This window comes from Amblyomma mixtum, chromosome 6, assembly GCF_055824585.1.
Source record: "Amblyomma mixtum isolate Tamu chromosome 6, ASM5582458v1, whole genome shotgun sequence".
NCBI lineage: Eukaryota > Metazoa > Arthropoda > Arachnida > Ixodida > Ixodidae > Amblyomma > Amblyomma mixtum.
In genome coordinates this window covers 121,594,122-121,608,407 of record NC_143017.1, presented here as the reverse complement: position 1 = coordinate 121,608,407, position 14,286 = coordinate 121,594,122, and the positions used below count along the sequence as shown (strand labels likewise).

General features: G+C 45.9%; 1 protein-coding gene and 1 non-coding gene across 2 annotated transcripts in view; one reads left to right on the top strand and one right to left on the bottom strand.

Annotated features, from left to right (window-relative positions):
* qsm (Zona pelucida superfamily protein qsm) overlaps positions 1–14,286 on the bottom strand; it is a 241,413-nt gene that overhangs the window by 125,669 nt on the left and 101,458 nt on the right. The window lies entirely within an intron of this gene.
* Positions 12,164–12,237, top strand: TRNAT-GGU (transfer RNA threonine (anticodon GGU)). The gene has a single exon. It is a non-coding gene; the product is annotated as a tRNA-Thr (tRNA).

Here is a 14,286-nt window from a genome sequence, read left to right as displayed (position 1 = left end):
TCACGGCAAAGGCAAGGAAACGGGGAAGACACTGTGCTAGTTGCGAGGTGATGAGTTCACTAGTGTGCCGCGCCATGTCTTGGTCGCCGGCATGTATACGTATGCGTGAGTATAGCCATAGCCTCACCAGAATGGCCACGTATGACTATGCACACTACATTAGCTTCTTTTCTCGGCTGTCTTTTCTTCCCTCAATCCGCCGCCAGGGCGTCGTAACTATGAGGTTCGGCTGCTCAGCCCATGGCCGCGAGATCGAATCCCAGGCGGCGCAGTACTGACGACACCGAAATGCGAACACGCCCATAGTCATTGCGTTTTATAGGACCATATATGGCCGAAATCATCAGAAGCTCACCGATACGACCTTTCTTGCAGCCCATGTGTGTAGCTTGGAAACCGTAAGCTTCATCATTATAAGATCTTCTTACCGGTTTTCCTAAATATTTCTCTTTCGGTTAACGCAACTGGCATTCACACATTATTCGCTCTCCTGATTCAAATTCCCGCTCAAATTCTACTTTTTTATTTCTTCAACTTTTTTTTTGCGTGCCTGTTTTCTGTTGCCGAAATTTTATAAATGGTCTATCAGCTAGTTCCCACTGGCAGTTTATATGCTCCTTACAGAGCAGGCATACGTTGAGCTACCAGTGAAAAGCGCAAGACGATCCCATGCCTGCATTTATTTTCTCTATGCCTATATGTTTTTATCACTAGTAGCACTAGCTGTAGTAACAAGAGCGGCATCCTTCACTCCGGTGAAAATTACGCAGTGATATTCACGGCGATAAAATGATAAGTGGGCAGCCCGACGCCTACACATTCCGTGACAGTACTGTCTGCCCGCTCGTATTCTAAGGCAGCCTGAAGAAGTGACAAGATTATCTGGAACTGTAGCTTGTTAATTACTGAATAGCGAAAAAAGAAATCGTTCGTATTCGGAAGTTGTGGGAAGTCGCGGTAAGTGCGAGATTTCATGGTCATTTCTTCTTGTCCTTACACTTCTTTGAATTTTTTTCTCTGCGGACATAGTCGTGGTGAGGCTATGGCTATACTCGGTGAGGCTATGGCTGGTGAGGCTATGGCTATACTCACGCATACGTATACATGCCGGCGACCAAGACATGGCGCGGCACACTAGTGAACTCATCACCTCGCAACTAGCACAGTGTCTTCCCCGTTTCCTTGCCTTTGCCGTGATACGTTAACGCTTCAGGTTCAGCCAGCGTACAAGGTCTAGCCTTGTGTGTAACCTTTCTTGACCTTTCTTGCAGCCCATGTGTGTAGCTTGGAAACCGTAAGCTTCATCATTATAAGATCTTCTTACCGGTTTTCCTAAATATTTCTCTTTCGGTTAACGCAACTGGCATTCACACATTATTCGCTCTCCTGATTCAAATTCCCGCTCAAATTCTACTTTTTTATTTCTTCAACTTTTTTTTTGCGTGCCTGTTTTCTGTTGCCGAAATTTTATAAATGGTCTATCAGCTATTTCCCACTGGCAGTTTATATGCTCCTTACAGAGCAGGCATACGTTGAGCTACCAGTGAAAAGCGCAAGACGATCCCATGCCTGCATTTATTTTCTCTATGCCTATATGTTTTTATCACTAGTAGCACTAGCTGTAGTAACAAGAGCGGCATCCTTCACTCCGGTGAAAATTACGCAGTGATATTCACGGCGATAAAATGATAAGTGGGCAGCCCGACGCCTACACATTCCGTGACAGTACTGTCTGCCCGCTCGTATTCTAAGGCAGCCTGAAGAAGTGACAAGATTATCTGGAACTGTAGCTTGTTAATTACTGAATAGCGAAAAAAGAAATCGTTCGTATTCGGAAGTTGTGGGAAGTCGCGGTAAGTGCGAGATTTCATGGTCATTTCTTCTTGTCCTTACACTTCTTTGAATTTTTTTCTCTGCGGACATAGTCGTGGGGTACTTGAGGAAAATGCGAGCTGAGAACGTATGAACTCAAATTGAAAAGATTACATATACGTGGTTAGAGTGTCGGAGTGGATACCAAAAAGAAGAAAACTTTGATGCGCAGTGGCGAGAGTAAAATGCAGTAACGAGCTGGGGATATTTGTTAAAGGAACGTGATTGCTGACGTTGAAAAAGAGAAGTGTGTGGAGCTCATTGGGAGATGCCTTTGTTCTACAGTGCATTCAACTGACATGATGGTGGGCACAATGACGACGATGACAATGATTACGATGACAATGATGACGATGCTGATGAAGTAGCCTCTTCTGGTGCAGCCTAAAATTCAGCGCTGCGGCCTTGAAACAAACGGCACATGCAAGAGTTGTTTGGAAGGAGTGTCTGTTTGTTACAGCCTTAAATAAGTGTATGGAAGACATCAGAGATGAACGAAGATGAAATAATGAAGCGCAAGAGTCAATTCCAGGAGGAAGATAAAAATAATTAAGCTATACATACGCTGATAACCGCAACCGTCTCGTAAAAGCAGGGTCAAGTGCACATAAGGGGGTGATGATACAGTGCTCTTCATTTCAGGGAAACACCAAACTTAAGGTTCAGGAAGTAAAAATAACATTTCAGTTTCTTTTCCTTGTGTGGGAACAATCCTGTCCTCGTTTCTATAGGTTCGCGCTCGCGACCATGTTGCCGGCTATGCGAGTCGTATATAATCAGCCAATCCGGCGTTTCAGTCTTGCGTGCATATGTCTCTGTGTTACCCGACCGCCTCAAGAGCGCTTTACATTCGACAATGCGCTGAGGCAGTGACAACATTCCAGTGAGCCAGACTACTTCTTGACCTCTCTTTGTACTCAGTGTACCTTAGTGTGTGGACCTGAATATGAAAGCCAGAAATGTTTGCTTACAAGAAAAACATAGGCTTGCGAAACGCCTTTAAATATGACGCAGACTGAGTGCGCCCTTCGGCTTTGTTGCCCACTTGGCTGGCGCCAGCGGAATAACTACGAGCAGAAATTATTTTAAGAACGACAGCAGACGTTGCAGACGCCCTCCGGCACCGCTTGACATTCTGTCTGAGTCGATGGAAAAGTTATTTAAGCGTTAAGATACGCCTCCTCTCCGTCCTGCTTAAGGCACCCCGAGGAAGAAATCAAGCCATCCAAGCAGCCCGATCGCGCTCAGGGGTACAGCTTCCGAAGTTTTGGGGAACTTTTTAGTTCACTGAGTTTTCCAAGTTGCGACCATAAAGACCCCAGACATCCAGCGGCAGCCGACTATTGCTGATTTTGTGCACAACTGTAGAAGCTCCATTTCTCGAGTTGGACTGAGCCCCCATTTCTTGACTTTTATTTAATTAAGTTAACGTTTATGAAATTTCTGGCGGCTGCCCATATCTCTGTCCTGGTTTCAGTCTGAAAGCATAAATATGAATGAGCACAGCCGTTTTAACCGGGCTTCGTTTATCGTGAGAAGCCAAACGAAAGCAAGTAAACGCACCATGCCGCGCCAGCCATACCCTCAGGCGTGTATTATCCGCCTTCTGGACGTATTCTGGAGCCATACGTCTTGATGACACGCACAAAGCGTTCGTGCGATGCTTACCGCTAGGAAAGCGGTTGCTGCTTCAGACAGGCAATTTTTCAGGAAACCTTCATCGAACGCACCCTCGCACAGGAAACCGTGTCCTCCTCTAGTGCTTATGAAGCGCACGTCTCCAAAACAAGGAGTAAACGCCATTCCTTTTAGCAACGTCATCTAGTTTAGTAGCACCACTCGCAGCGCTTCGAAAGAAAAGGGTGATCTCACCGCAGGCGGCCTCGCGAAACAATGCGGCTTACTTTAGTCCTGGGCGCAGCATACGCCCCTCCATAAACGATCGTTAATTAAACAGCGTTAAGGCAAGCCTGCTCAGCATTTGCGAGCTTTCTTTTAGCCTGATAAAGTAAGCCCTCCAAAGAGCGGCGCTTATGCGTCGGCAAAAACATCTCGGTAAGGCAGGCGCACAAAGGAGTATAACAAATCGGGTAAGGAGGCAGACACCATGAATGTTTTATTTCCTTTTTTTTTAAACTAGCGCTGTGCGTCATGGAAATCACTGACGCTCGGTTTATTTTTCAGAGAGAACAAACCTGCACACTGAGGAGAGCGGTTGGTTTTTTCGTTTCTATACAGCCATGTTTTGAAACCCGACTCTGCTCTTCACGCTTCATCCTCGGTGTAGAGTGCGTGTGAAAGATCTTATTTTTTTTTTAAATTAGTGAGGATACGGCAGCTTCAGTGAAATAACGTCTTAACAGGAACAACGACATTGCTCTGTCTGTTGCTGACTGAGTTTGCGAAAAAAAAAAGTTTAAGTCATGAACAGTTTCATTTTAAAAATCTTCATCCCCAGCATAAAAAACTTTCTAAACGAAAACCAAAGATACAGAGGATAGGGGATGTGAACGGCGGACGTAAATAAGTTCGTTTCATTATTGCACTTAAGCTTCTCACACCGTCTGCTGCACACTGCCTAAAAAGATTTCGCTGAAAAGCAATTATTTGAAATCCTTCGGCTAGGTTTTTATTCTCCATATAATTCATTCTGCCGCCAGCAATGCTCTGCATATTTAGTAGCTACTGTAGTGTTATTAAAAAAGCACCTATGCCGCGAAGATAACACAACCGCGAAGCTCGGAACACTTATTACAACGAAGCACGAGCTGTGTAGCTACGGGCACAACAGAAATTCGGCGGAGAATAGCTTCACTCATGCAGGTACGCGCCTCGAAATTGAAAACTTAAGTGAAGCGGAAATACGCATGCACAAAAGAAATTTCCCATGTAGTCCATCTTTCTCGCCTTCTGATGACAGCGTCCTTTTCTTCAACCAGCGTGTGCACGGCTCGCCTCGTGCGTATTTCGAATTTTCTGCCCTAACGACCACTTTGTCTGCCCAGATTTTCATTTTCCACTCAGGCGCAACTCTCCGGTTTTCCGTTTTTTATTTTTTGTTGTACTTCCCCCGCCCGAGCGGTCTTTTCAGCGAGCCGAAAATGAAAGCTCAGTTCATCAAGAGAGCCCGCAAGTCGCGTTATACACTGTGATATGCCGCGTCTCCTCGATCACTTACTTCACTTGGAGGATCAAGAGGGTCCATTCAAAAAGGTGGCTCCCGAAAGACCTTATAAGCGCCCACTCCGTTCCCCGGCTCCCGTAAATGTTTAAAAAGGCGCCCGTCTTGGCCCAGGGCTCGGCTGCCGCGAGGTGCCGCCGCACTAAATTCAATTAGGGCCCGAAAGGGGAACGCGCCGTCGTATAGGCGCTTGTCAAAATCCTTCCGGGGTGTCACCCCCACTCTCCCTGCTCTCAATCTCAGCTACGCCGTTAGACCGAGCGCCGAAGAGTAAGCGGTGCCGCACTGGGGATGATAAGAAGAGCTGAAGGACATTAGGGCAGCAAATTCCCGAAGGAAACGTGAACCCAACCAGGAGAAGCTAATCTTTGCGATCGACTTCACTTCGGTAGCCCCTCTTAGATTTCGTCGGCAAAGGAGAAAGATAAAACAGCGATAAGGGGAGCCTTTAGCCCCAACAAGAAAGTGCGGCCGAGTGCTCAGGGCATAATAGGGTAGCAAAGCAAAAAGAGAAGACCGAGAGAAGACACCTGGCCAGCAAATTTTCTGGGGATATTTCAGCGTTGTCCTTGTCCCTGTCGCTTCTTTTCTTTAGGTCTTCGTGACTTTCTTTACATAAAGCCTACCTAACGCGGGACAAAAAGAAAGACGGCAGTAAGAGAATGTGGAGTAGCAGAGTGCTGAGACAGCGGACGCTGAGAGGGAAGCCGGACGAGGGAAGAGGGACGAAGATGATGGAAGCAACGCGAGTGACGAAAAGAGGTGCGGATGATGCTAGACGAGACAAATCCCGGGGGAGACAAGACTTCTCCATTAGCCTTTCCCCGTTCTTCTTTGTCTCTAGTAACTCTTCCCGAGTTCCCCCTCTTGGCTGTGGATGGTGAGTGGTCGCGGCTGCTACTTGCGGCTTCGAACTGCCGAACTGCACTCTCAGGAGTAGCGAGCGAAGTTTGTTTTACGTCAGTAACATCATTTCTGCAAACATATAACCTAATGAGGTTTCTAGAAGAAGGAAGAAGAAAAAAAAGTAGAACCTCGAAACCGCACCGGGCTTCCTAGGTGAAATCGCACTCATGGCGGAGCATGAGGGAAGAAAGTAATGAGCGCTTACTGATTACGTAGGAACAAGTCGGTTCATAAAGAACGCAGTCTTTTCATGTAATACACATATTACTATAATAGTGCCAGCAGCAATTTGTAATGCTTTCTACTGATCTATTTTTGTCCATTTGTTTGTCTTTGAGGCCGTGTTTGTTGACTCGCTTATTAGTTAGCTGTTTATCTATATTTGTTTGTTTGTTTGTTGGTTTGTTTGTTTGTTTGTTTGTTTGTTTGTTTGTTTGTTTGTTTGTTTGTTTGTTTGTTTGTTTGTTTGTTTGTTTGTTTGTTTGTTTGTTTGTTTGTTTGTCTCAGCGCACATTGAAGAGACTTCGTTGTTTTTTTTTTGTTCGCCGCAGGTCACTTTAACTTGCGGGCTCAATGCGATCAATAAGGGTGGTCATAAAGCCAGCCACAAAAGGAAAATTAGTGAACAAACGAACGACAGGAAGCGACCAAGCAAAGCCTCATTAAAGCGAAACGAAATTAGAACACGTAGAAAAACTTTTTTTACCGTTTTGATAGCGTTGGCAGCGGCCAGTTTCATATAATTGCTTCACAGGGCAGAGCAACTCACCTGCAAAAGAAAAAAAACACAAAAGAAAAAAGGAAAGCGTCAGTGTGCAGTTCACTCGTGTGACTCTGCGGCGTTCGAATAGGCACCTTGACCAGAGTAGGAAAACGAAATATACGCAGCGCTGTTTTCGGCAAAAATAGCACAAACCAGTTCTACAAACTTGGGCGCGTTTGCACAAGTCCGGAGCAATAGCGTGATAGCGCACGCAAAAGCCAGGTAGTTTTCTACTGGGGAAAAGCAAGGCGTGTGTCTCCGCTTCTTTTTCCCGGTGTTGCTGATCTGCACAGACAGTCCTGAACAACTTACAATTTTACCACGGGGAAAAAGTTCTAAAAATGACCCATGGAACACCAACTGGCTTGTTTAGTTTCAATAAAACCTGCTAAATTGTTACACCAGCATTTGAAGGAAAAGGTTAAGTGGTTAAAATATCTATAGGAAGTTATCTCTTCAGTGTACTGGTCGTTTCGAATGATCGTGTTAGAATGTGCTGTACAGTCACTGATTGACTATCAGTCGCGCATACCACGTGCTGTCACAATGGAATGTACAATAAGTGATGCTAATTATTAATTGGCACACTCTTCAACGCACTTGCAGAACCCAATGGCATTAGCTGAGATAATCGGATTATCAATAATGCCATTAGGTTATCATCATAATCGGATTATCAATAATAAAAGTGACGAAGTATGTATAATTTTGCTTTTTGAATATGAACAGAAGCGAACCCAAAAACTTTTCAGAGGACAAGAAATGTGTAACTAATGACAAAGCATAAAGTTCTTTGCCCGAAGGCAAGCTTGTGCAAGTCCACCTCTTAACATTCATTCTCGGCAGTTGTGAATAGAAATTGATTCAAGAACTTGTTTTTCTCTGACCTTGTAAAATGTACTCTGTAGCTCTACCGTGAATAGTGGCCCAAATTCCATATACGTCATTTGATATTGTGCCAGCTTGACTGGCTCCGAAAAAGTTACGTCGACGCATTGGGGTCTTCTTCAACCAGATCTGCAGACTTCCTCCAAAAACCCCTTCCATGGAAAATTGGTGGCCGAGCATTGTAGTCCTTTTTCTCGTGCATGTTTACCTTGACAATCTTTATCAAATAACAACCGACTTTTGAAGCCAACACGATCCAAAACACTTCACTTTTCGTCCTTGAAGGTAATTTTTCTTGCGACATCTTTCTCGTGTTTTCCCCCAGAATAACGACTGAGGACATTACGGCCCCAGCGCTGAAAACGGACTAATATCAGAAAGCTTTTAGCTGTATAGCTTGCCGATTGTGCCCGCGCACGCACAACAAACCCGCCGAAAAAAAATACGAAGAACAAAGGACTTGCTGTGCCACAGGGCATCGATGCGCGCATCATAGCTGTGCATTGCAGCCATTGTTTGAAACAATTGGACTGCATCTGACATTAGCACCGCTCTTTTGAGGACAGCTCTACTAACGCGCTTGCACTGAAAATCGCACTGACTGGTTCTGTCTGCCAGTGGTTGGGCGATACCCATTCGGGATAGCATGAGACCATCGAACGAGCTGCGATGTGGTTCGGACACAGCATCTCTCGGCTCCAATATTCATAAGCCACTCCACAGAAAGTAACAAAAAAAAAACATAGACGACTAGCCACCATCCTTTAGGCAGCCCGACGATGCAGTCCGATCGAAGATATCATGCTGTCCAAATTTTGCTTTTCACAGCACCCAAAGGATCCGGTCTAATAACCGTGCCAGCAAAAAAAGGAATCTAGCCACCGCAGGTTGAAAAGAAAATGAGTGCATGCAGTTCTTGAGCAGTAAAGTCGCATTAAGCTTTATTCACGAAAACTACAGAGCTGGCAAGGCCGCTTGATACATGCAAGAAATAAGTCTAATTCATGTAGCGTGATTCTAGCAGGGAGCTAGGCGGAAAAATTAAATGCGGCTTTGGCACATTTTTTTCTATGTACAGCACATCAATGAACTGGCACTAGTTATATGCACTGCATTGTACCCCATCCACATTATGCCCAACGCTAGAATAAATATCAAGCTGACGTAACCTGAATGTTAGATTATGGGCCTCCAACATAACCGGCAGCTTTCGAAGTACATGCCCAACTCTATGGCTGGCTCTAACACCCTATGACACACCCTGCCTCTAATACCCGTGCCACACGCGCACAAGAAACGGCTGTAAATGCTTAAGGCCTTAAGTTTGTTAATGCCATTATTTTCGGAGTTGGTGCTACACGTCCGCATTTAATGCCATTATCGAAAGTGAGGATGATGATAACGCTTGCAAGGCAGTCAAAAGTTTCATCTGATTGTAAACTGTGCTAATGAGCACAATATATCAGGAATGTTGTTCAAATGTAATGTAAAAATGATTTTCCAGAAAACACGGCTGTTCTTGCTTTACAATTAAGCGGAAAAAGTAGCCATAAACTCGCATGTCGGCACACAAGTCGAGAGTACCTGTCAAAAAGGCTGGTTAAAATGGCGCTCTTCGCATCGAAAACGCGGCATATATAGATGCTTCATCTGACAAAGTTACGAATTAAACGTTTGCTACTGGTTAGGAAGTTGTTCCTCATGCTTTTCTTCGTGTGGAATGGGAACGAGAGTACGCATGGCACGGGCGAATGAGTTGTGGTGAACTCAGTAGGTCGCGAATGACTAAACACACACCTCCCTTTTCTACGCTCTAGACACAAATACGCCTATAGGAGAGTAAAAATAGAATAAGCTGTCCTCTAGCGCACTAAGTTTTATTAAAAGAAGTGCGCTAGCGGACAGCTCACTGCCTCTTCACTCCTTTCTGTTTTGAGTGTATGCGCCCGACAAGCTCCCTTTGATATCCCCGCACCGCTGCCATTTCGGTCTGTTCACTGTAGCTGCGAAAAACAACCGATCTTTCGTATCCCGCTTTGACGACATCACTTCTTGCAACATCTGCGCCAGCAACTACAGAGCTCAACACTTCCTTCGCCGGCTGGCCCCGCTTCGGCCCGAAAAGACAGCCGCGCAAGGCGGCACTAAGTGCTTTGAACAATCGTTGGTCGTCCGGAAAGAAACTCCCGAGACACCGGCCTCATCGATCATCGGGGCAGGGAAGCGGCGAAAGCGAAGCCCCCGTATCTTGAGCCCACAGGCCCGCCGCCTGGCTGCGCGGGCAGGAACCACTTGCTCCCGTGCGCCCGCATCCTGCACTATCCCTTGTCTCTCTTCCAATGCTTTATCGTTTGCTTGCGCTGTAAGGCAGCCGAACTAACTCTATGCTGGCCAGTATCAGCATGTCTCTCCGTCGCTTTTTTACCTCTCCCCGGCGTTCTTTTTCTTTTTGATAATTTTTTTAATTAATTAATACCTCAAAGATCCTGATGTGGGACTTCACATGAGGGGTCTTGTGGAAGGCCTTGTGGTGTAACAAAAGAAAAAAAATATTCTTGAAGCCCCAGCAACATTCAACAGAATTGGCGACGGTTGATTGAAAACAGCATCCTTCAGTTAAGAGGCTAGTTTTTAATTATGCATGGTTTCATTCATCCCAGCCCCTCTGGTGATAGCTGCTGCTTTATTCCGCATTGCGCATTTCCCTTTTCAGCAAACAGGCATCCTGGGTAATCTTCTTCGCGAAGCTCTCATGTGCAATTTCGCATAAAATAGTTGATTCTTTTGTTCGGTATGTACTGCTGTCTGGTACAGACCGCCAACAGTACCCTGTCAGACAATCCATTCGATGGATGCTTAAGATACGTTTCTGTAGGCATGCCCTTTACCTTTGGGAGAATGCATACTAAACAAATATGTGAAGGTGGCTTGGGATATAACTGTGTTACTATAGCACTAGCTGATGTTTTATGCCGCTATTGCAAGCCGATGAAAAAGAAATCTGTTTCGAGCTTAAGACCGTTTCCTTTTTTTTTTTTGCCGTAATTACTGCCTCCGTTTTCACCATCTACTGGGACAAAAGAGTCACAGTAATTGTTTGCTCTTCTTAGATGTTGCCCCTTGATTTGTCACATTATGATAGAATTGCGCTTTATAAGTGATCACTACTTACGCCGGATTACAGCAGCGACCAAATGATTATGCGACGTAAAACTGTGCGTGCCACCTGCATAGGTGCCTTTTACCAGCGCGCCACCGTGGGGCAATGCAACACTGCTGCCCTGCGACGTTGCCAAGCAGCGGCAAGTTTTTCTATCGACGTACACACGTGTAGCTTTAACAAATCACATTAGGTGCTTGACGCGCTGATGCCAACCCTGCGATACCATGTGCACACAGTAACGGTGCGATTCATTATTGACAATACTAGCACAGGCGGCGTGGGGGGGGGGGGGGGGGGGGGATGTATTATTGATCACGACGATAAAGGAGAATAAAAGGGAGGGAGAAAAAAACTTTATCACAGGAAATACAAGTTTGTTGGCACGAGGCAGATTGCCCTCGCCTGTTTGATAAGGATTAAGAAAGGCACGCGCCCCGAGAGAAGCAAGTCTTCCGATAATAGCATCAAAACTCGTTCGTAGTTAATTCACTTACGAACTTCTCCCCGGCCGCTGCCTACGTCTTCAAAGCCAACGTGATTAACTGAGGCAAATCCTATTTGTGCCTCACGAGATAAACAGTTGGTTTTTTTTTTCTTCAAAACACAAGACAGAATCGGTGCCTATCACTTTACCGTCACGGCAGAAACGAGGAGGTAGGCACGTCAGTGGAGTGAATAATATAGTGCCAACTGATAAAGCTATTCATAATAAAAGCAACTTGCTAACAGTGTCCAAGGCGCTTGTTTGCTGCTGTTACGTATATTTTCTTTAATGAAACTGTAGCCTCCCATCTTGCCGCATTGCAAAGTTGAAATTTCACGTGTGAAACTGCTTGTAGTGCGAGAGCACTGCTTCACGGGGCCAAACTCAACCAAGAATCCTGTGGCGTCCCTGCCTCGACTGGGTTCCGAACGTGCGGCGGCGCGAACGGATGAGCTGTAATAAGGGAGTAATTACTCATTGGCATCCACCCAAGCGCAGCCATACGGCTACAAAGGAAAGCTATGTAGCTTTCTCAGAAACTTCATAGTTAAAGAAAAATTCGTCCTGGTCCGGGGTTCGAAACCAGGACCACCGCTTCACCGGAGCAGTCGCTCTACCAATTGAGCTAACCAGGACGGCAAGCTTATGGTAGGGCGAGAGCGAATTGATCAATAACTCGAAGTGGCAACTGTGTTGGTCAAATTTTTAGGGGAAACCCCCAAGGTGGAGTAGATTTGTAATAAGGGAGTAATTACTCATTGGCATCCACCCGAGCGCAGCCATACGGCTACAAAGGAAAGCTACAAAGGAAATAACACCTTGGGGGTTTCCCCTAAACATTTGACCAACACAGTTCCCACTTCGAGTTATTGATCAATTCGCTCTCGCCCTACCATAAGCTTGCCGTCCTGGTTAGCTCAATTGGTAGAGCGACTGCTCCGGTGAAGCGGTGGTCCCGGGTTCGAACCCCGGACCAGGACGAATTTTTCTTTAACTACGAAGTTTCTGAGAAAGCTGCATAGCTTTCCTTTGTAGCCGTATGGCTGCGCTCGGGTGGATGCCAATGAGTAATTACTCCCTTATTACAAATCTACTCCACCTTGGGGGTTTCCCCTAAACATTTGACCAAATCGTGTTTAACTGCAACACACTCTTGCGCTGTGAATTGTACATCGTCGTCTTCATCAACTTCCATATGCGGCGCGAACAGATCATGTCAGCCTAACCTCGATCAGAACTTAACCTGAGTCTAATATCCTCGCCACACGTGCCAACGATCTAGCAAAGCAAAACCATGAGCCAACCAGGCTAAACACATGCGTTCGCACGTCTACTCGTTTTAACTATGTTAAAACTCTACCACTTTTTTTTTTATGGCACCGTTCCAGGACGAGCTTAAGTCGGCGTGGGAAAGTGGTAGCGTGCTTACACGGCACTGCCGCATTAAAAGATGCCACGCGAAGCTACAATGTGTAGACCTTCAAATGGTGAGAGCGACTCTAGATGGAAAACAGTTAGTTTTGTTTAGTTTATGGGGTTTAACGTCCCAAAGCGACTCAGGCTATGAGAGACGCCGTAGTGGAGGGCTCCGGAAATTTCGACCACCTGGGGTTCTATAACGTGCACTGACATCGCACAGTACACGGGCCTCAAGAATTTCTCCTCCAAAGAAATTCTAGCCGCCGCAGCCGGGATCGAACCCGCGTCTTTCGGATCAGCAGCTTAGCACCATAACCACTGAGCCACCGCGGCGGCTAAATGGAAAACAGAGTGTGATCTCTGTAGGCACTGCGTATAGGTAACAATTGCTGCGTACAGGTAGTAAACAGCTGAATATAGGTGGCAAGCACGCAGCGCGAGCATTGACATAATAACGCGATTTAGTCTAGCAAGTATGCGTTCTCACGCGTTCCTGCAAGCTCTGCAGTTATTGCTACACAGCTCTACCAATCCTGCTCAGGGCATCGTGACAAAACAACACGCTTTTCCAACGACGCGCGCATTGCACATCGGTGAAGAAAAACCTCCTTCCTTCCAAAAAGAGAATTGTATGAACCTTATACGCACGCTAATAGTGTAGTTAACAACAGCTCTTCGTGCGAAAACAAAAATACCTATTTAGGTCAAGAACATTCCTGCGCGGCAATTCATTCCTTCATTATAATACCCTGTGCTTTCTACAATGTCTGGAGCTTGTGCGCAGCAAACAGAAACCCCATGAGTGCATAACTGGAAAAATGATGTCAGTTTCCGCAAGCATTTATCCCTAACACACGGATACGCGTATTACAGGCGTACACGACAATGGATGCCACCTCATAAATTAGGACTTAAGAAACTGAAACTTAAGAAGACTGAAAGACTGAGAAAGATCAGATCTTTGGCCATCTCTAAACTGGCTGTTGTGATCGCTGTGCATTCAGCCCAGCTGCCAATTCAGAAATAAAAAAAATAATAATGGTGACTGGCAGAAAAGAGCATTACCAGAGGGGGACAGAGAAGGAAGGGGCATTGAAACCAATGACCTCTGTGCCTCGTTTTGTCTTCTTTTTATGAGTCGGTATTACTCCCGGAGTTTGGCGTCCGTTTTTATAGCTGCCGTATTCGCGGTCAGCTGGCCTCCTTTTGGCGTCGCATTCTCTTTGTTCGCGTGTCGAGCGTCCATCGCTTTCTCGACCAAGGCGTGCTTATTGCGTCGTTTGTTATACGCTACTGACCTCTACCCTAAGCGTCCACCCCTTTACTCGCCGCCTGCCGGTACCATTAACGGAGCCGCAAGCGATGAGCGCCGTGTAACTGCCCTACAGCCGCCTCTCCTGAGATCCTCTCAAGTGCACTGGGGGCCGTACGAAGATTGGATTTCGAAACCCTACGAGGCACCGGAATCCTTCCACGTCCACCCTGGAATAAAACGCAGAGAAATAAACTATTTACACGAGGGTTCTAGCAAATTAAAATTCCTCTTCAGTCGCGCACCTTGCGGTTTGAAACCTGTTTTTTAGAGATGTTCGCAAAAACGCCCTTTTTTC